The following is a 20,470-nucleotide window of genomic DNA, read 5'->3' as shown; positions in this document are numbered from 1 at the left end:
TGATCGGTTCTTGTCAGATCACATCTTTGCGGCCTGGAAGCCAACACTTCGATGACCGGTACCGGGTCGTGGACCTGTCGTTGAGAATCACTGCTCTAATGCATAGAGAGTGGGAGGAATTTATGCAAATAGGGGCCACATGTAGAAGGATTATTTTCTACCCCAATAACTAAATTGTATATAAATGTTAAAAAATCTAACTAATTGACCAGTTAAGATGAATATTTTTGCAGTGTGGTGACTCTCTGCTAGCCACATAGACTAGTATGACCAACCTTCAACAGCGGCCTCACCCTGCTGTCCTCTTTGAAATATATCATCAGATAGACAGATAGATCAATCAATAGATGGATAGATATGTTCTTACACAGCCTTGTATAGACTTTTCTGGATCATCATGTGCTCTCTAAAGATGTTGATGGCTTTAAACACATCCATTTGATCCTGGTCACTTTCTGTACCTGTCACACACGAGGATACACTCGGCACACAGCAGAGACATGTCTGCCTCACCCCTGTTTCTCTCACCCTCTCGTACTTTATCACACACAGTTCAAAACTGCTTTTTGGAAAGTCTTGAAGCAGTGCGCATGGGGCTGTAGTAAGAGCAACACTCCGCGTAAGAGTTTGGAGGGTGGTGTCTTTTATTTATCCTTCCCAAAACCAAAATACAAGAGCAAAAGCATAACAAATGGATTCAACTGTGTAGAAACACGGTTCTTTCCAGGCGACAAAATGGACTGGAGCACACTGATTAATTCACAGCTTTTAATAGTGCAAACAGACACTACTGTGTCTTCATCAGAGTCTAAATCTTTTTTTTAACTTTAAACTGTGTATTTGTCTGCTCTAATGTAACCTGCAATCGTTAGCATGTCTGGCTAACTAGCTTAGTACCTAGAAGAAGTAACCTGCGTTACTTCCTATGTCAAGGAGCATTTCCTTCCACATTATTTTATGGGGTTATGAAAAGAAAAGAAAAAACACCACACACACTATGTAGTTTTAGCCTCAGTCTTTTAGCACAATATTGTGTATGTACCCATCAAGTGCATGTTTAAGGATCTTTTACAGGGTTTCTGTTAAAAACGAAACGAAAATCAAGGACCACTCTTTCAAAAATTACATTTAAAAATGTGTTGGGGTTTTTTAGGAAGGCCATAAATGAATCCTACATCTTTTTAGTGTTCCTTTTGTGGGGTTTTCCCCTCATTCCTTATACAGTCAGAAAACATGTCCAATAAGCATAACCTGGGGCCCAAAGTAAGATCGTAATGAACAATAATTGAAATACAACATAGTTTCCACTTTCTGCCAAAAAAATCTTTGATAACAGATGATTTCCACAAAAAGTATACATGTAATAGTTAACATGTACATGTGTGTCCAAGCAGCCTCCTTCAGACTGTCTCTAATCCACTGCTGGTAGAAGCTGTCGGCCTCAGCCACAGACCCAGACACCAGATGGGGTCCAGGCCTGGGCTCAGAGGAGAGCAGCTCCCCGGCCAGGATCTTACAGAGGGAGGCCCAGGCTGACTGAGCCACCAGCCAATAGAATGGCTCCTCCAAAAACCACTGAGTGGAAAGACTGGAGGGAGAAATGGAGCCACTGTGGGGGCGGTGAAGAGAGGAGGCTCTGAGGGAGGAGGAGGAAATCATATTTTGTCTTAGCTGCAGTAGTCAACCTTGTAACTGGAAGGGTACAAATGCTATGCTGTGGCATCAATAAATTGTTCACATGACAAACTTTCATCTGTGAAATGTTTATACTATCCCTAAATGAAATTTCATTCAAAATGATCTCATTTATTCTGATTGGACTGTTATTCTGTTTTTTAAAAAGGCTCTTTGTAAAGACAGGCATCTGACCTGGTTTCTGCTGCTGAAGTGTTGTTGTGTGTCCAGCAGCAGTGATGTCATGTCCTCTGCTTCCTTTACATTATTAATCAGGGCCTTTGGGAAGAAACAAGATGTTAGTTAGTTACTTAGTTGGTTAGTTACTTACTTAAATAACACAATTCAAATAACTTTACATGATCAAATAAAAATATTATTTTCATGCATTGACAATTCAACTGATTTAATCTATTAATCTTTAACTGACAATTCAATTAAAGTGATTACACACAAAAGCTTACACTTACAGATCAATTTATCACCCTCAATTTAATTTAACAAATACTTCACTCAGCATTTATATCTGAACTGAAACTTCCACTTTTTTCAGCATTTCCATTTGCCATTTCAACTTCTTTCACTAATTGTATTTCACCTGTCCATTCAACTTTTTTCAGTATTTCAACCACTTCAAAAGTTTCAGCTGCGAGCAAATTTTCCTCCTAAAATTTACTCTTTTCTAGTTTTTCTGGGGATGGAAATGGCGGTCAGTTGGCTGGTCCACCGCTTGGTCCAGACTTAAATATTAGTATTATTAAATACTACTGGATGGATTGCCATTGAATGTGGTACAGATATCCATGGCCCCCAGAGGATGAACACTCCACTCACATAAACTTACGTCATCATATGTTCAGTTCCTCATGTCTACAACAAGAGCGCGTCATTGTGACCAACAAGAAGTCAAAGCAAAGACTAAGTAAATATTCCATCTTACCTTCCTTTCTAAGCTTTTGAGACTAAGTTGGTTTAATTCAAGCAATTCTAAATTTTGATTATCTGCACACCAGAATATGTCAGATTTTTAGGAATTGTTTTATATTATATTATGTACTGACATATAGGTAATATTGTATAAAAAGTGCTTTCAAAGATTTTGCTTCTGCTACACACTACAGTAATACAGTACAGTATGTTTTTAGCCACACTAGTGGCTCTATGGATGGCAATGTGTTTTGGTCGGTCAGTTGCTCCACCACTTTTGTCCAGACTGAAATATATCAGCAACTATTTGATGGATTACCGTAAAATTTGGAACAGACATTCATGGTCCCCAAAGGATTAATCCTACTGACATTGGTGATCTCCTGACTTTCCCTGTTCTGTCACAATGAGGTTGACATTTCATTAAATTCATTTTATTTAATGAATTTTAACATTTTTATTAAATCCATAAGACAAAAAGGAAAACAGGAAGAATGGGAAAAAAACAAAAAAACAACAACAAAGAACTCAGTGAGGGGTCAAACCATCTTAAATAATCATGATATATCGTGTCAAATGTCCATCACTGTCAACAACAAAAAAAATCACAGGAAAGCAGCGTCCTTTTCCACTGTAGTGTAGTCCATTTCTCCCATTTTACTACTCCTCTAATACTCCTCTAGATCTCAGAGAGAAAGTCATCCTTTCCGTTAAAAAGGATTTCTTTAACCATGTCCATCCACTGCTTGAGACTTGGAGACTCAGGTTTGTACCAGTTCTTTGTGATCGCTTTTTTACTAGCAATAAACAGTATTTTACACAGATACCAGTATTTTTTAATAATCATCCTCTCTTATTATACCAATATACAGGACCTTAACATCATTAGGGATTTCATATCCAAAAATCTTTCTTAAAGCTAAACACATTGTCCCCCAAAATCTTAGAATTTTTGGACATGTCCAAAAGATATGGGAGTGATGGGCGTCTCCGACCAAATTCTCTCCACTTCTTTGAACTTAGATGAATGCTGTGTTCTCCACATTGAACGCCAATCCTCCTGTAATATTTCTGTGTCTTTATTATTCCCTTTCTGCTTTTGAAGACCCTGGAATAATTTGGAAATAGTTTTCTTGCTGCTCTGTTTATACGCTTCTGTCAGAATATCTATCACTGCATTGCCATCCTCAGATATTTCTGGTTTTATCTTTTTTTCATAGGTAATCTCAGATTTGTATCTGAAGTATCTGAAGAAGTCTTTGTTTTCCAATTCAAATTATGAATTGGAAAACAAAGACAAAGAAATTGGAAAACATTTATGTCGCCATCAGGATGAATTGCAATAACTTTGGTGATCCCTTCATTTTCGTCTAGCGCCATCATCAGGTCAAACTTTTAATATGTCCAAGACTTTGGTTTAAAACTAAATTCCTGCAAAACTAATGCCGTTTCCATTAGGCTCAACTGTATTTGTGTTTAGTGCTAATTCGCAAATTCTAGCATGCTAATACACTAAACTAAGATGGTGAACGTGGTAAACATTATACCTGCTAAATATTAACATGTTAACATTGTCATTGTGAGCATGTTAGCATGCTGACCTTAGCATTAGCTCAAAGCACTGCTGTGCCAAAGTACATCTGCAAGGCAGATATTACTGATTAGGTAGCATCATATAGCGCATGTTTTAAAACAAAACATTGCTCAATGCAGTATGGTTTGAATGGGTAAATTGAGTTTGGAATATTTTGTAAATTAATATTTATTTTGTGTACAGCAACATTCATTGCAATAAAATCACTGAAGTGTACAGAAAGAGTAGCGGAGGATGGGCAGTGCCTAGGAGTCTGCTTCCACCACCTCGTCACCCCACACACCCCCATCACAGACACACACACACACACACACACACACACACACACACACAAACAAACACACACAGACTATTCTGCAGACTCCCCTCCGAGACACAGAGATCCATAAAGCCTGTCACAGTTCCACAGTGACAAGCCTGGCCTTTGCCTCTCCTCCATATCACCCTGACTCATCCATTGTACACAAAACTCTGGCTCACCTCGCCAATTGTCTCTTCTTCTAATATCAACAGGGAATAGTGAACAAGCAAATGTAAATATTTGATTAAATATGTATAAGCCGGGACCATGCAAGTCCTTTGGGTGGATCATGCATGTGTGTTTGTGAATGCGTTTGAGTGAGCGGCTTTATCAGAGAGTTATGAGGAAACGGAAAGAGAGAATGGGTTGACATTTTGCCTGCTAAAACATGCATTCATGGCTATGTTGGTATGTATAAGATAACATATAAATCTTGCCATTCTTCAGCACTGACACAAAGAATATTTTTATAGCTGATGTAATGTAATAAAAAATCTGTCCCCTGACTTAACAATGGAACATTTAATCATGTGCTCACTGACTGAGTTTTGAGTGTGCGTGTCTGTATTTGATACTCTGGATGTGACTTGAATGCTTGAGAATATGTGCGAAGTGTTAACCAGTTCTTGGAGCTTCCACTGCCGGCTGACGCCACCTCAAAAGAGTGTCATTAATTAACGTGCCATTATCAGAGCTGAATGCTGGCTGTGGGAGATTAATGCTGTGAGGAGCTGCTAGTGGATTAAAGGTCACATCCTGTGTGTTAATCACCCAGCACCCCTGACCCCTGGAAGGAAACACAGTAGAATGGGCACATTATTGTCACCTGGCTGGGCACCAATCATTACCAGGATCAAATTGAGGACTGTTGCTCTGAGCAGACACAGTGAATGGATGGGATAGAGAGGAATAAAAGAGATGGGTGTATGTTTTTAGCAAAATAATGACAAGAAAGAGATGAAACTGCAAGAAGGAGATAGAAATGCACATAACATTTAATATATGGCATGTGCAATGGTTATGGTTATGGTTATGTTAATACTTTTCATTACTTGACCTTTTACCTTTCACTGAGTTATTTCAAACTGTGAATGTGCATCTTACACAAACCTTTCAGCACATACAGCATATTGTTGGTCTCCTTCACAATCTCCTTTCTGTCTCTTACAGACATAAACACACAAAGACCCTATACAAGTCTGTTATTAACACAGCACATTCTTAGTGTGAAAAGCCTTGAGGACTTTCCAAGATGGATGGATTAATTTCTGGGTGTTCAAGAGAGAACGCTCGCAGGCTGGATCAGCGCTTATATATCATATATCATATTTTTGCAGCCTACACACACCTCCCACTCTCCCACATCTGACAAGAATCTCTCAGATCGGATGTGACTCACTAGCTTTGGCAGTCAAAGGCTAAATTCTTCTTCTGTTACTCTCTTACAATGACCACTGATCTCTTTCCACTGCCTTTATTTTTTTTCTCTTGTAGTCAACCGTAATGCACTCCAGCCTCTGATGTGTGTTGTCGCACTGAAGAACACACAGTTTTACAGGAATTGACATACTGTCAGAATGAGGTTTTGATTATTCTCACGTGAACACCATCTGACAGCTGTGGTGGTTTATTTCACATAAATCTGTGGCACACGTAGTGAATTATATCATCTATTAATAGGCTAGGAATTTTCGGAGTATTCACAAGAGCATGACAAAAGACGTTTCTGAAAACACACCTCCAGTGTTGTTGCCCCTGTGCTAGAGGACAGAAGGCCAGGTCAGGTGGAAAAAGGAGCATACATTGCAAATGCTCAGGGAGCATTGTAGATGCTACAGAGCGGCCTCAATTCTCAGAGGACCCTGTATTCCTGCATCAACGCTTTCCAGGATGCAGGCACTTGGTTCACTGCTCGTTTGATGGACTATTTTACCTCCTTCCTGAGCAGGGCTATGTACATTTTGACCTTGGTGTCAGCAAAGCCAGACAGAAGCTGCTGAATAGGATACCTCCCTCGTCCTCAAGGACGTATACAGCAACATGCTCCTTTGTGTTTTTTTCTGATGATTTTGGAAAGGGACACAGAAATGTATTTCTAGTGAAGTGTTTCATTTGCATATTTAGAGTGATATGTGTCTATCTATTCTGTCCAAAGTGTGGACTATCCTATTGTAATGTATATGATGTCTTTTTATATTGTACCATATGTCAGTATGTAGTATGTAATGTGAAATGTGAAACATGCTGATACACAATATCTCTTCTATCATTAAAGCAGCTATTAATATTTGTAGCTAGCAGCATGGCTGTATGGATAATAATAATAATAATAATAATAATAATAATAATAATAATAATAATAATAATAATAATAATAATAATAATAAATAAAATAATAAGTGGTTTCAGTCGTAGTCATCTGGACACTGTTTTCAGAATCAAGACGTTTCGGCTCCCATCCGGAAGTCATTCTCAATTGTGAAAAAATTGGACGGTTTTTCACAATCATTTCACAATTGAGAATGACTTCCGGATGGGAGCCGAAACGTCTTGATTCTGAAAACAGTGTCCAGATGACTACGACTGAAACCTTTTCTACGTTAGAACACTCCTGGACGAATGAGGGACTACACCGTCTTACAATAATAAGTGCTTTACATGGTTGAACCAAGATTAAAATTAAAATAATGCAAAAATAAAATGGAATAAAATACTCAACAATAATATAAGATAAAAAAATAAATAAAATAAAACAGATAAAAGATGTTAGAAATAAAACAGTGTGCTAGCATTAATAAAAAGCTTTTCTAAAAAGATTGAGCTTTGAGAAGTGATTTAATAGATGTCACTGATTCTGCAAGTCTCAGATCCTCAGGCAGGGTGTTCCAGAGCTGAGGGGCCCTGACTGCAAAAGTTTAGTTTTGAGCTGGGACTCGGGAACACTCAACAGAGCCCTGGCCGAGGATCTGAGGCTGCGCTCTGACTCATAGGGGAGCAGCAATTCGGCAATGTAACTGGGAGGCAAACCATGAAGTGCTTTTAAGGTAATCAGTAAAATCTTAAAATCAATTTACTGGTAACCAATGAAGAGACGCTAAAACAGGGCTGATACGATCTTGTCTTCTAGTGCTTGTTAAAAGCCGAGCGGCTGCATCTTGTACCATCTGAAGATCGTTTTTTGGCTTAATCCTGAATGCAATGAATAACAATAATCTAACCGAGATGATTGCATGGCAATGTCTGTCCACCACTTTGGTCTAGACTACTACTAACTATTGGATGGATTTTTGTACAGATATTCCATTTCCCCAATACTTTATTTTATGACTAAATACCTGCCAAACATTCCCATCAGCCTAATCTGTACTTTGTGTCCAGTTCCCCTCAGCTCTATGGAGCTATATAGCATCTTTCGGCGCATCGTTTTGGTTTCCTCGCCAACAACTTTACTGTTTGGATCCACTCTCACCACTCTCATAACAGGCAGTTGTTTCCCAAAAAAGCCCTAAAAACCCACTGTACACTACCTGCCAAGCACCAAGCATGGCAGACAAAGTTAGTGAATGTAGTAGAGCATTTAGCAGTTTAAGAGGCAGATATTTAGCTCAGGAACTGGTAGAGACCAAAAACAGAGCTTAAGGGAGAGTGAATATTGCACTTACATTCTCCTGGTGGCCAGACACACAAATTCAAATGAATGCTAATGGTGCTCCATATCTGTTGAATGTGTAAATACGCAATTGGATGCTAACTAGTTCACCATATCAACTTACAGTAAGAGGCGACAATATACCAGTGTTACAGCTTGTCTCCACTGTCCCAGAGTGGCCAAAAAATTTCTATATCTTTATTATAAGACTATTTCTATTAATGTGATTCTGTTTCATTACCTCTGAGAAATGATACAACAAAAATCCCTGTTTTTTAGACCAGTTTGAGTAGAATATTTGATATTTAATTTGCAGTCTGTATGACAGCCCAGTAACATCTGCGTTTCACTTGAGCCATCAGAAGCGTGTATATCGTGTTTTGAGTTCTTTGTCTCTTGTGTGCTATGTGGCAAAAAAAAGGTATATGCGACTAATCTGCAGGGAGCAGCAACATTGTAGAGGCACCTAGAGATGGGAGTAGAACTATCAAGTCTGTGTAGCAGCAGAACAGCTTAAAAATAGCTCAGTCTTCCTTCCATTGTCCTGTTTGGGTCTGAGTCTTGGGCTGCTGCAAGTCACAGGAGAGCTCCAGCTGCCTGCCTGGAGACTCCTTCTGCTTTTTTGACAGAGAGTTGCAATCAGGTTGTCTGTTTGCTGACAGGCACGGCTGAGTACTGAGTAGGGAACTAAACTCTGAATGCCCCCACTAAGTCTCACTATGTTGCCTCAAAACACAGAGAAGATAGATGTCCATGACGCAGCACAGTGTAGAGGCTTAGCTTTGAGGAAAGAGATTCACTCAACTTCATTTCACTCTCTACAAAGCTAAAATTACTGTGCTTTCTCAGTCCAAACACCAGAATTTCTCCAAGGGCAAATCTGGATTCTTGACTTGATACAAGCACTGCCCAATTGTGTGATTAAAGTCTAACATTTGCCTAGCTGACACCGGAGCAGTTGGGGGGGGGGACTCAGAGATGGGGAGTAATTGACAAGGATTTTATTCTGTGTCGAGCTTCCTCCTTTCAGCCATGCTGCTGAAAAGCCCTTCCCTTAGGGTGTCTTACTCAGCCTTGACACAGACACTGCCACTACCTTGTGATCTCACTGCAAAAAGCACATGAAAGATCATTCTCTCTCTCTCACACACACACACACACACACACACACACACACACAGACGGAGTGTGTGCCAGAGATTACTTCAATCACAGTATCTGCTGTTGCACTCTATTCTTATCTCTGTACTGTTATCAACTCCCTCTAGACCATAAGCTCTGTTGACATTTCACCTCATTTCTGGTGTAAAATACTTCCAAGGCCTTATTATCTTCACCACATGCCTTGTTTTAATTCCACTACTCTCTGTTCCAGTAAAGAACTACTTCCTGTACCTTCATATTTTCAGTCTGCCCTCTGGGATCATTTAAAATCACTGCTCTGTTTATAGTACATCAGAATCTTAGGCATGCGTACACCTGTACTGTTCTAAATTTATAGACAGCATTGCTTATGAATTAGGGGAACCTTATCAACCATTTACCACTCTGTGTGTTGACATTCTCTTTGATGATAGCTCCCTGCGTCATCAGACTCAGAGAATGTACGCTTATCTTTTCACCATCCACTCAAAGAATACAAATAAAGACAGTGTCCATGTGTGAAATGGCGAATGCATCAATCTCCTTGGCTTGTAAAATGCACATGCATGTGATTGTGAGTAGCTGCAATGTGCTGAGTATTTTCTGTGCTGTACGTTGAGCTACCCCCTGCACAGCTCCCCTAAAGCAACCCATCCCCCACCTTTAACATTTTTTCTCTCTATGTGTGACTACTTTACGCCAGCTTCCTCTCCCCCACTGAGTGAGCCTTCTGAGCTGGTCCCTGAGGTGGGTGTCGGTGTGGAAAGCAGCCCTTTTTCCCTGTCCATGGGATGTTATTGATGAGGTGAGGTAATGGATCTCCCCACTGTGCTCACAGGGACACTGAGAATAAATCAGACAGTGGGTAAGACCCAACCAGCCATTCCACCTCTCTCCAGACTCAACTGCCATTTCATTAGCTTTATTTATGGGGGTTCTGCACTCTTCGGAACCCCTCCCTTTTCCGTCCTCCCACTGAAAATGCTGTTATTCTTCTTCTTCCTCCCTTATATAGTGCTATGGCAACCCATATACAGACATGTCCTTCTTTCCTCCCTTCTTCCTGGAAAACCTAGTATTCTCCCTCCCACACATTTTCCTGCAAACTGTTCAACTGCCTAAGTCTAGTTTATGTGGAAGTGAAGATGTAAGCAGCCTGTGAACCAACAGCCCGTTATCATGCGATGAACAAAGGGCTGGATAGATAGTATTGTGCTCTAAAGTGGTGAAGGACTCAGCACTGGCTGGGCTTTTAACATTAGACTCAGCAGTGCAAGTCCATCCAGCTCAGCACTTCCTGCAGAGCCATATTTGAGTTGGCTGAGCAGCAGCAATACACCTCTGGGCTTATGGCTCGGCCACTTAGCAAGAAAAACTGCAGCCAAAACTGGCTTTGTCCTTGAGGGAAGAGAAAGGAATTCCTTATGTGTCCTCGCTGTAAAGGAATGACTGAACTCTTATCTTCATCACCGGATCAAATGTCAATTCTTCTGTCAGAGATGGTGTCCATTATTGATAGGCAGACTTATTCCATTCTGCTTGAAAAAGGTGAACAAGCTATCACATCCATATCCATGCCGGCAGAATACCACTTTGATTCCCTTTAGCTCTTTCATCACTATGTGCTTCTAAACTGTCATGGTTTATCACACAACTCGGAATAACATATTGAAGAAAGTCCACAACACCATGACCTAATTTTATCTGTAAAAGGCATCAGTGTTAGCACTGCTAATGCTGTCTGTAGATGTTATGGCATATGATCAGAGAGCAAATATCTAGGCTGACTAGCTATTTTATATTTCTGAAAAGCCTTACAAATGCCATCCATGTGTGAATGTTGATATATATGCATAATATATGTTGTATCATGTCTCTGTATCTAATTTATTTAAAATGCTCAAACCTGGATTAAACATGAAAGGCAGTGAATCCTACTCTCCTCGCATGCTTTTTCCATTAGAAAGAGACAGGAATGGGTTTTGTTTGTTCATGTCATGGTGAACATTGATGTCATGACAGTCATGCTGGAACATGTCTGTACAAGGTCCACTTTAGTTTACTCTGCATGAATCCATGCAACCTAACAGATGGTTGACTGAGCTAAGCTCCAGCGATGCTGTGCCACTGCCAGTTTCATTACAGGGGTTCACTTGGACATGGGACAAGTGTGAATATGTCTGTCACGCCCCACAGCAGCCAGTGATACTGAAGAAATTAAGGCACAATTTGCTATATCAAAATAGAGAACACATGACATCATGACATGCCTCTTTTTATTAAATATTAAATATTCAGATTTGTTACTGAAGCACATACGGCAGTGTGTGATATGTTAATTGATTATTTTGGTGCAACTGAACTTAAATAGTCAAATACAAATGATTACACAAACTCTTGCTAGTGGTGTGTACATTACCGTGGTTATTTAAAAGGTCTGAAAGTTAAATCAAAAATGCGCCAAAAATATTACAAAGGCTGTATTTCTGCCCAGCGTAGATTTAAACTAAATTCAAACCAATATCAGTGATAAAAACGTTGTTAAAATACATGGATACATGATGTAACAAAGACACAGAACATAATCCAACTTTGTATTACATGCGGGTGAGGTTGGAAAGATATTGTGTCTCAGTAAAATTTAGTCTACATATGATCTTGATAAAGGGAAGGAAAGGAAAAAATGAGAGAAAAGCGTGTGCTGGCGGTCGGCCAGGTGTGGACAGACTCAGGAAGTTAAGCCGGAATTCCAACAATGCAGGCGGTCGTTAGACTCTTCAGTGAGATGCTGCCATTTTTGCTCTCAGTGCTGTCTTTGTCTGAGGCGAGGAGGAGACAGTTAGGTGAAGTCTTGTGGCTGTGAATAAATTTCAGCCCGAGTTTTGCATTGTAAATCTGGACTGATTTGAGAATGATACGAGGAAAATAGTGTCATGATTAAGCAGATAAAAAACAGGCTCCTCTCTCACTTTCTGTCTCTCCCCGTGCCTCTGATATCTACAGAGAAAGATAATTTTCCTAGGCTGTTTGACTCGAGCCCAGTTGTGACAATAATGAATGCCAGTGATGGCAGAATGAACTATGTCTCAGCTAAAAATGTACATCATAGCGAAAGGAAGAACATGGCATGTAATTATACCTGTGTTATAAATAGCAACATGTGCCACATAGTATCCATCACCTTCACCTAAAAATCACATTATAAATAGAACATATGAGTTCAGTTAAAGATATTTCATGTTTATGATTCTGTGTTTCTAATTTAATTGGGCTTCAATCCAATTTCTTTAAGTCTAACTCAACACTCCTTAAGCACTACCCCTGAAGACAATAGAAAACTAAGAATGGCAGATTGTAACAATGTGTTTCTAATCAGCCACAGTTTTGGAAGATGGCACCGGCAGAAGAGTATTTGAATTTGTAATCAAAGCTGATCATCCACAAAGGGGAGCTCCATTAATCTGGTAGACTCCGGATGGCAACTCGTCTTTTAAGAAGGCTGTTTTGATGAGGATTTTCCCTTCGGCCTCCACTCTGTTCTGAAGGATTTTCTGTTGTTCATCTTTTATTTCAGAACTGTAATGACTGTCTGCAGTGCATCTATCAACTGACAGCCTTTGAAATCTCCAAAGTCTGCTTAGCTGATGCAGTCACTCTCAGTGGTGCCTTTCATGTGGGCTCTGGATCTATTGAAACAATCCTCTCCAGTTCTTTTTAATAACTTGTAGAAGAGATGCCTCAGGTGTTTCCCCCTGAAGTGGGCTGCAAATGTATTTTTGCAATCATGAAAAGTGTCCCTTGTTCAGATAATAAGTATTTACTGGTTGTGAGATTTTAGGATCTCAAGACAGTTCATCTGGCCATTTGGGCTTTGTCTGAAGCTCCATTTAACTCTACAGGGGGATCTGGCTACAGATGAAACACAGCTGTTGACATTAAAACTGGCAAGTGAGAAACATTTGTGCTTTATCAGTGAGCTGACAAATTGGGCATTGCGGAGATAGGGGATAGATTATTCCGACATGTGCCTGGGTCCAGAAAGCCCAGCTGAAATAAACAGATTTTTTTCCTGCTCTGTGACGGCTGGATGAATAGATGGTGGTTATACTGATGTTAGAGGGGGTCTCCCAAACCACAGAGCAGAAAGAAAAACACGGGGAAGAAAAACAATCCCATCTGACCTCATAGGGAAGGCTGCCGCTGAAATTTAGGTCAAGATATAGCCTGCCTGAAGTGTGCCAGATAGTTATATGGCAAAGTCAGGTTGCCAACACCTTGTCCAAGTGGAATGACATAATATAAAATCAAAATTAAACAACATAAAATTAAGTGAAACTAATTACCTTAGCCTGTCAAAACCAGGAATACATAGCAGCAGGTTTCTTTCTTTAATGAGCTCCACTGACTGACTTAAATACTTTTAAACAAAATCTTTTCTGTGACTGAAATATCTGCAGTATGGTTGGTGGTTTTAGAAGCCAGTTTAGCTGTGAAGCAGACAGAGAGGTTTCAGACCATTTAGAGGGCACTGGCTTCAGCAGAGTCATCAACTATGTACACAGCAGGGTATGTTGTGCTCTCCCAAATACTATCCTTCAATGTTAAGTCACTGTATTCACAGCTTGTACTTCTCCACGGGCATCAAGCACCACAGATGTAGACTTCCTGGAGTGTCAATGCTGGAACTGACCCCTTTGGAACCTCTGAGTTCACATAGGAGGAGACAGGGAGGGAGAGAGAATACAGAGGGTTTTGTCCTCATAGCTGTAGTGTGAGAGGGACAATACAAGTTGTTGATAATATGACGATGTGTGTGCCAACAATAAGTTTGAACAGCAAGGATGTAGAGATTCAGGTGATGGAAAACCTAAACAATAGATAGATAGATAGATAGATAGATGTAACTTTTTTATTTGTTACATCTCTTATTTGTAATTGTTTTGTGGAATATTTGTGCTAGACATTTACTGTATGTCCATTGTGATGGAGATGAAAGCACACATACAGCATAGCATATATATTTGTAAAGAAATACAATGTGTGCAGATGAACAATTGTGCAGCATAAGCTTTTTACATTAGCAGAACATATGCATGGCATACACATACTAACAGAAATCTATGAGAAACATGAACATGTTTATATGAGATGAGATATGTAGGCCTACAGAAATATGTACTGGTCTTGTGCAGGAATGCATATCAGCCATGCTAAATAATGTGAAGAAAGTAGTACAGAACCTACTAAAGAAAAAGAGAAACGGTTGAAAATCCTACTTGCTATTTATATTTGTTGCTTTGGTGCTTTATGGTGATCACTTACTTTAACACTACACCACTTTATCACTGAAATTGTTGTGGGCATGGGAAAAGTGCAGTCCTTGAGTAAAGAGGAGGAGCGAAAGAGCATGCGGACCTATTGAGCGAGAGAGGCGGTTCAGCCCCGCTACGGTCTCAGCAGCAGCGGCTTAGGGAGTAGTGCTATAGACCACTGTGTTGTACTGGAACAAGGCACGGCATCGCTGAAAACCGCCAGGGAAACAAATGAAAACGAAAACTACTCTTTCATTTGGATTAATTCAGGGGCGAGACACTCAGTCGAAGCGAGAAGCTCTTTAAGCGAAATTGGACCGACTGACGAGGATTGGGACATTAGCCACTGTACGATAACACCGCCGAATGGTTTCTCTTGTCCTGCCGCTAAGGTTAGTTAGCTTCCATTGCTGGCTGTCCGTTGCTTTTTTTGGGGGGGGGGGGTCTGTTCTGTTGTTGGACAACGGGGTCCGGCTATTCTTTGGAGGAGAAACATACATAGCAGTATTGACCTTTTCGAGGCTAAACGTTAACTAACAGCTACACGGTTCGTCGAACCTTTGGGAAATGTTATTGTTAGCGAACAGTTAAGCTAGCTGGTTGCTCACCTCACCATATTATCCCTAGTTGGCTGGCTATCGTCAGCTAGTTAATTATTTTATTAATCAGGAACACGTGCTACATGGCTAGGCTAAGCTAGCTAATAGCTAACGTTGCTAGCCACCTAAGCTAGCTGTCAGAACTACGGAGTAGCTAACGCCAATTTTATTGAACTGCATTAATCCTGCAGTGGTGATCGCTGTGTAAACACGCTATTCCCCACACCATGCTACCAACATCCTCTATTAACACTAATGTTATTAATATCCTCTGTCAACTTTCGACCAACGTTATGTGTCAGTATTGTAGTATCTAGCTAACTTACTTAGCCTGCTAACTTGGCTATGCACAGAAGCGCCTGGTTTGCGTTTGTAAACAATGGTTTTAGACGAAGTTGACTTAGTGCGCTCTGGCGATAGCTAATCTAATGTGAGCAGGTAACGCACAGGTTTGTTGTCAGATGGGTGATAAGATTTGGTTTACTGACTATAGTTGCCTAACAAGCTTGATGTCAAGTCACCGACACAAGTCAATGGGGGACGTTAGGTGAGTTAGCGTTAATGGTTAGTTGCCTCAGATTGATAGGTTGCTATTGTGACAGTACACTTGGTTTTGAGTTGGAGCGTGGTTTTCAACCTCAGGTTATTTCATATTTCTTTCATCATCTGAACTTCATTTTTCGGTAGGTTTCCTTAAGAGTTACTTCTGTTAGCGAATGATTTGTATCCACTTGTATGCAAGCGTTATTGTTAGAGGCTGTCTCATTTACCAACTGAGCATAATGTTATCAAACTTGTAAGAGCAAGGGCATCTTTCCAGACACGTTGTTGATATCAATAGAACAACCAAACCCTTTTTCTGAAATGCCAAAGGACAAAACATTACCCATAATGAGGTGATCATTAACATAAACAAAGCAACCATGTATTGTTGTGGAAAGAAGCGGATGTCAGTTTTTGTCAGCTGCCCAATCTCTTAAACCACTTCAGTGATAAGTAATCGGATAAATTATACATTTTAGCTGTCATGTAGCAGTTTGAGAACTTTCCTGTGCACCCTTATCAATACCTCTAAAAATGAAGGTGACCGATTTAACCTGTGACATAGATGTAACGAGTATACACATGTATTGTATTAAACTATATCTAGCATTGCACTGTCCTATAATAATTTGAATAGGCACAGCACTGGAGAGTTTAGTTTCTATATAGCTTTGACTTATAAAACCTCTGTTAAATTAAAATCAAAGACACTGGGCAATGAGTTACAGATATCATTCAAAGGATGTATGAATAATATTTAAAGCTTAGGAGGTGTGCAGTTTGATCAGTGTCCTTTTTGTTGGGGGTGTTGATTTTTTTCATGGAAGGATTTTTTGAGTCAAAGATATTGTCACTAATATATGCTAATTTTTCTTCTCATTTTGACCAAGTGCCCATTGATTTTCGTTAGCAATCAAACAAAGCATGGTATAGTCATGCACTTGGAACTGTTGTCAAATTTGTTGTTGAGGGATTTGTTCACCCAAAACACAAAACATATTTTGTCAATTTCTACTGGTGTTATCTTGGAACTATGTGATAGTTTCAGTTTTATGTACCCAGGCTTTGAGATTTATGTCTCTGAAACTTCTGTTGCCACCCCAAAACAGTGTACTTCAAGTACAAGTATTCAGGTATTATACTCAGCCATAGTGTCTAGAGAGCACAACATCTGGTAGTAATCTATAATGGTGTGACATTGTTGACTTGAGTTCTGTACACTCCTAGTACAGTGTCAGCTTAGCAGTTTGGATTGTAAGGGGTTAAACTAGAGTGAGGAGATATCTCTCCCTTTTCCAAAAGGGTAATGGGGGCAAAGATAATCCCGTGCTTAGTGTGGTGCCTCAGGGAGACCGTTTCACTGCTAGTTCAATTTCTGCTCGTATTATGAAACACAACACAGTTATGAAACTGGAAGGGGAGAGTTCTTGCTCATTTTATTGTCTGTGAAAGATGAATCCTCACAGTGAATTCTTGTGGGAGAAAAAGCCTGTTGCATCATCATCATAAATCACAAAAGATTTCCATTAAGATTCAAAAAGTCTGTCCTTCAAAGGCATAAATGTAATAAATTGTCACTTCTCAGTAGGGCTGCAACGATCTGTCATTTTAAGAACCAAGTACTCTATTATTCCAATTATTAAGAATATTTTAACAATATGTTTTTTACAGAGCAAGAGTAAATATGGGAGAAATTTGCTGGTTCAGCCCATTAAACAACAATTGTTTTTAGTGTACAAAACATATGTTATTATTGATTATTTACAATTGTCAGCAAGTACTAAAAAGACCATCACAAAAACACAACCTACAAGAATGTGGCTCAAGCTGCCTTGTGGCAACATTTGTTTCTTTGGTTTGTGCCACTGCTGTAGATACTGGCATATACAACTGCTGCTCTATTAGCATACCATTATGGCACTTATAAATGGCATAAAATGGCTTTCTGGTACAAGACATTAGGAAGATGTTTTGTGCAAATATGTAAAACATTGAGGTGTTTTGTCTTTGTCCGTTATTTTGTTAGGTTAATGTAACCTGTTCATGTGCCTTCCTAATGGTAGCTGCTAGCCTGTGCAGATAACTAGCCAGGAAGTTGTTTTCATCCTTAATCGAGTTTATAAGGTAACCTTAGTACTTCACCATACCCCTAGCGAATGAAGGCCTCCTTAAAAGTTGAATCGTTTCTTTTTCGTTTTTAAATTGAAATCTCAACCTGAACTTTGGATGTTGATTGGTAGGTTGGTTTTGACATTGAATCATATGTGCAATATTCTGTGTAATACTTCCGTGCAATATTAGTTTTTCGCCTTGTTAGTTTTTTCTTATTTATTGCTACTGAAACTATATACCTCAGTTACTCTTCGACAGTACATGCACCTCCGCTTATTAATATTATTTATTACATAAGGAGTTACATTGTATTTTAGACTGTACTTTCATCACCAACCAGTAAACCCACTTGGTACTTGACACTTAGTTTATCTTATACTTATACCGACAGGATACTTAATTTATTTCTGACCTGTTTTATAGTGTTTTATTTTTTTTCTAGTACTTTCTCCTGTGTGCACTGACGTAAAGACGAGCTACTGTAACAAAGAGTTTCCCTACGGGGATCAATAAAGTATTTCTGATTCTGATTCTGATGTCAACAATTTCCACAGACAGTAATAATCCGCATCAGAGTGCTCAAAGGTGAGCTTCTTTAATTTAGGCAAATTAAGTTATAGTTCTATTCAGATGTAACTGTTCCACCAATGAGCATTTCACACTGCCCACTGAACTGAAATTTATAAACAACAAACAATGATTACCTGGAAATGACACAACTTTGGTATGTTGCGGTGCACTTTATGAACCCTTAACATGCAGAAACCAAAGAGGGAAATATGAGGCAGTCACGGTAAAACTGCCTCCCAGGCCCATTCCCTCCTCCCACCCGGGTTCCCTCTCACTGAATGAGTAACAGCAGCTGTCTAGCATTTTTTGCTCACTAGTGGCCTGCACCTGGTAGGTTTCGCGTGTAAAGAATGTTATCCTTGACTCAGTGTGGTAGAATAAAGATCACGCAAAGCTGGTCTGTTGGAATGCCTCAAATTACTCACAATCAGAGTGCCATTGAACTGGATACTGTGCCACCTCAGTGGCCACACTGGGGTTGAAGTTGAGCAGTTGTACCATTTTCTGGGCTTGCCAAATGGAAAACCATGGTTGTAACATGTTGTTTGAAAGTGCCTTTCTCATATTGGCCCAAGCAGGACCCATTCAAATCCTGCACGTAGCCATTAGCCTCGTTGGGTATGTCGGGGCTGCTGGTGTCTGGAGGTCAGACTGATTCTGTATCTGTCACTCTGTAGAGCTCAAAAGTGCCACATGATTTATCTGTCCCTCCAGGAATTTGTGATACCGCTTGCAATAATTAATTTCAACAAATCAGGCAATCAGAGTCATGCTTCTCATTTTTACTAATTGCCACACTTTCCTAGCATGAAATCCAATTCTAACCCACCGTTACCAACTTAGGTGAAATAAACTTATAACTGTAACGATTGAGGTTTTTCCTCCCTGAAGTTGTCTTGTACACCTGAGGTGTGTAATGCTTCTACCAAACACCGCCACCTCAGTTCGCAGCAAACCAATACAACAACCACTGCTCTCTGGTAATTACAACGCTGAATGAAAGCTGGTTTAATTCTGTGCTTCACATGTTAACTGTGAATTTCATGCCTCTGCATGTTGAAAATTAATTACGTTACATATCTTTTTTACAAGCATTGTTTTTTTACACACTTTAATGATAGGATAACTTGAATAAAAACAAGTTGTGATGTTATTGATATAGGGCTGCACCTAAAGATTATTTTTTATTACTTGATATAACAATTAATTTACCCAAAAAAATATTAAAAACTTCAGTCTCATTAATATTTCAATATTTTATTCAATAATTTTGTCTTAAAAACAAACAAATGTAACAAGAAAGAGAGTATGCATTGCAGGGCATTATTCTGCAACAAAAATATGTCTATTGAAAATATTATAATTGAAAGAATAAAAATGAATATATTACCTTATTTATAGTAGGTTATGTTTTATGTTACCATTTTAATTCTACTTAATTCACCACCTTATTTTAGTGTTTACTCTAAAATTACTTTAATCTGCTCACCTTGCTTTTCCCTTCAGTTCTCTTTTTCCCCATGCACACACACCTACACCTCTGGTCTCTGCACACACACACACAGCTTGCCTCGCCTGTCTCTTTGTTTCTCTCTCCCCGTAGGTGTCTGCACTGTTGACTTTTTTTCGTCAGCAGTATATTTTATAAAGTCGCACAAAAAACACAACCCCTGGTTTGGATTTTTTCACCCGCGATTCCGTTTTTCACAACAGCAGGTGAGCTGCGTGTGGAGAAGGCTTGTTGTTAATGACGTCGCCTGTTGAATTGATCGATCGGCGTGGCATCCAATGACGTTGGCACCAACACGTGCCAATGTGCTTACAAGCTTTTTACAAAGCAACGGCATAAGAAGGCCTATATTAAACAGGAGATTCTGTCTGTGTGTGCTTCTCTGCAGAGCATGTGCGACTGTCAGTAGACCGCACGAGAGGGGTAGAGCAAGCAGAGATTATGGGCGAGGTGTTTAAGCTGCAGCTTGTTCTCTGGGGAATCCGACCAGGTGCAGTCAAACTTCATTGCGACGCACCGACCACTGACATGCAAAT

The 20,470-nt window shown here is 39.7% G+C and overlaps 1 protein-coding gene across 9 annotated transcripts in view; it reads left to right on the top strand.

Moving 5' to 3' along the window:
* The first annotated feature begins 14,717 nt into the window (after positions 1 to 14,717).
* ncor2 (nuclear receptor corepressor 2) overlaps positions 14,718 to 20,470 on the top strand; it is a 96,858-nt gene continuing 91,105 nt past the window's right edge. For 5 of the 9 annotated variants that reach the window (XM_044195544.1, XM_044195543.1, XM_044195545.1 and 2 more), the window contains exon 1: positions 14,719 to 14,992. The gene's annotated coding sequence lies outside the window, so the exon portion shown is untranslated. Of the gene's footprint in view, positions 14,993 to 20,470 lie in introns of all 9 variants that reach the window. The other 4 variants (XM_044195551.1, XM_044195548.1, XM_044195546.1 and 1 more) reach the window with 2 other exon arrangements.

Source organism: Siniperca chuatsi, linkage group LG5, assembly GCF_020085105.1.
Source record: "Siniperca chuatsi isolate FFG_IHB_CAS linkage group LG5, ASM2008510v1, whole genome shotgun sequence".
Lineage (NCBI taxonomy): Eukaryota > Metazoa > Chordata > Actinopteri > Centrarchiformes > Sinipercidae > Siniperca > Siniperca chuatsi.
This window is presented reverse-complemented; position numbering and strand designations above follow the sequence as displayed.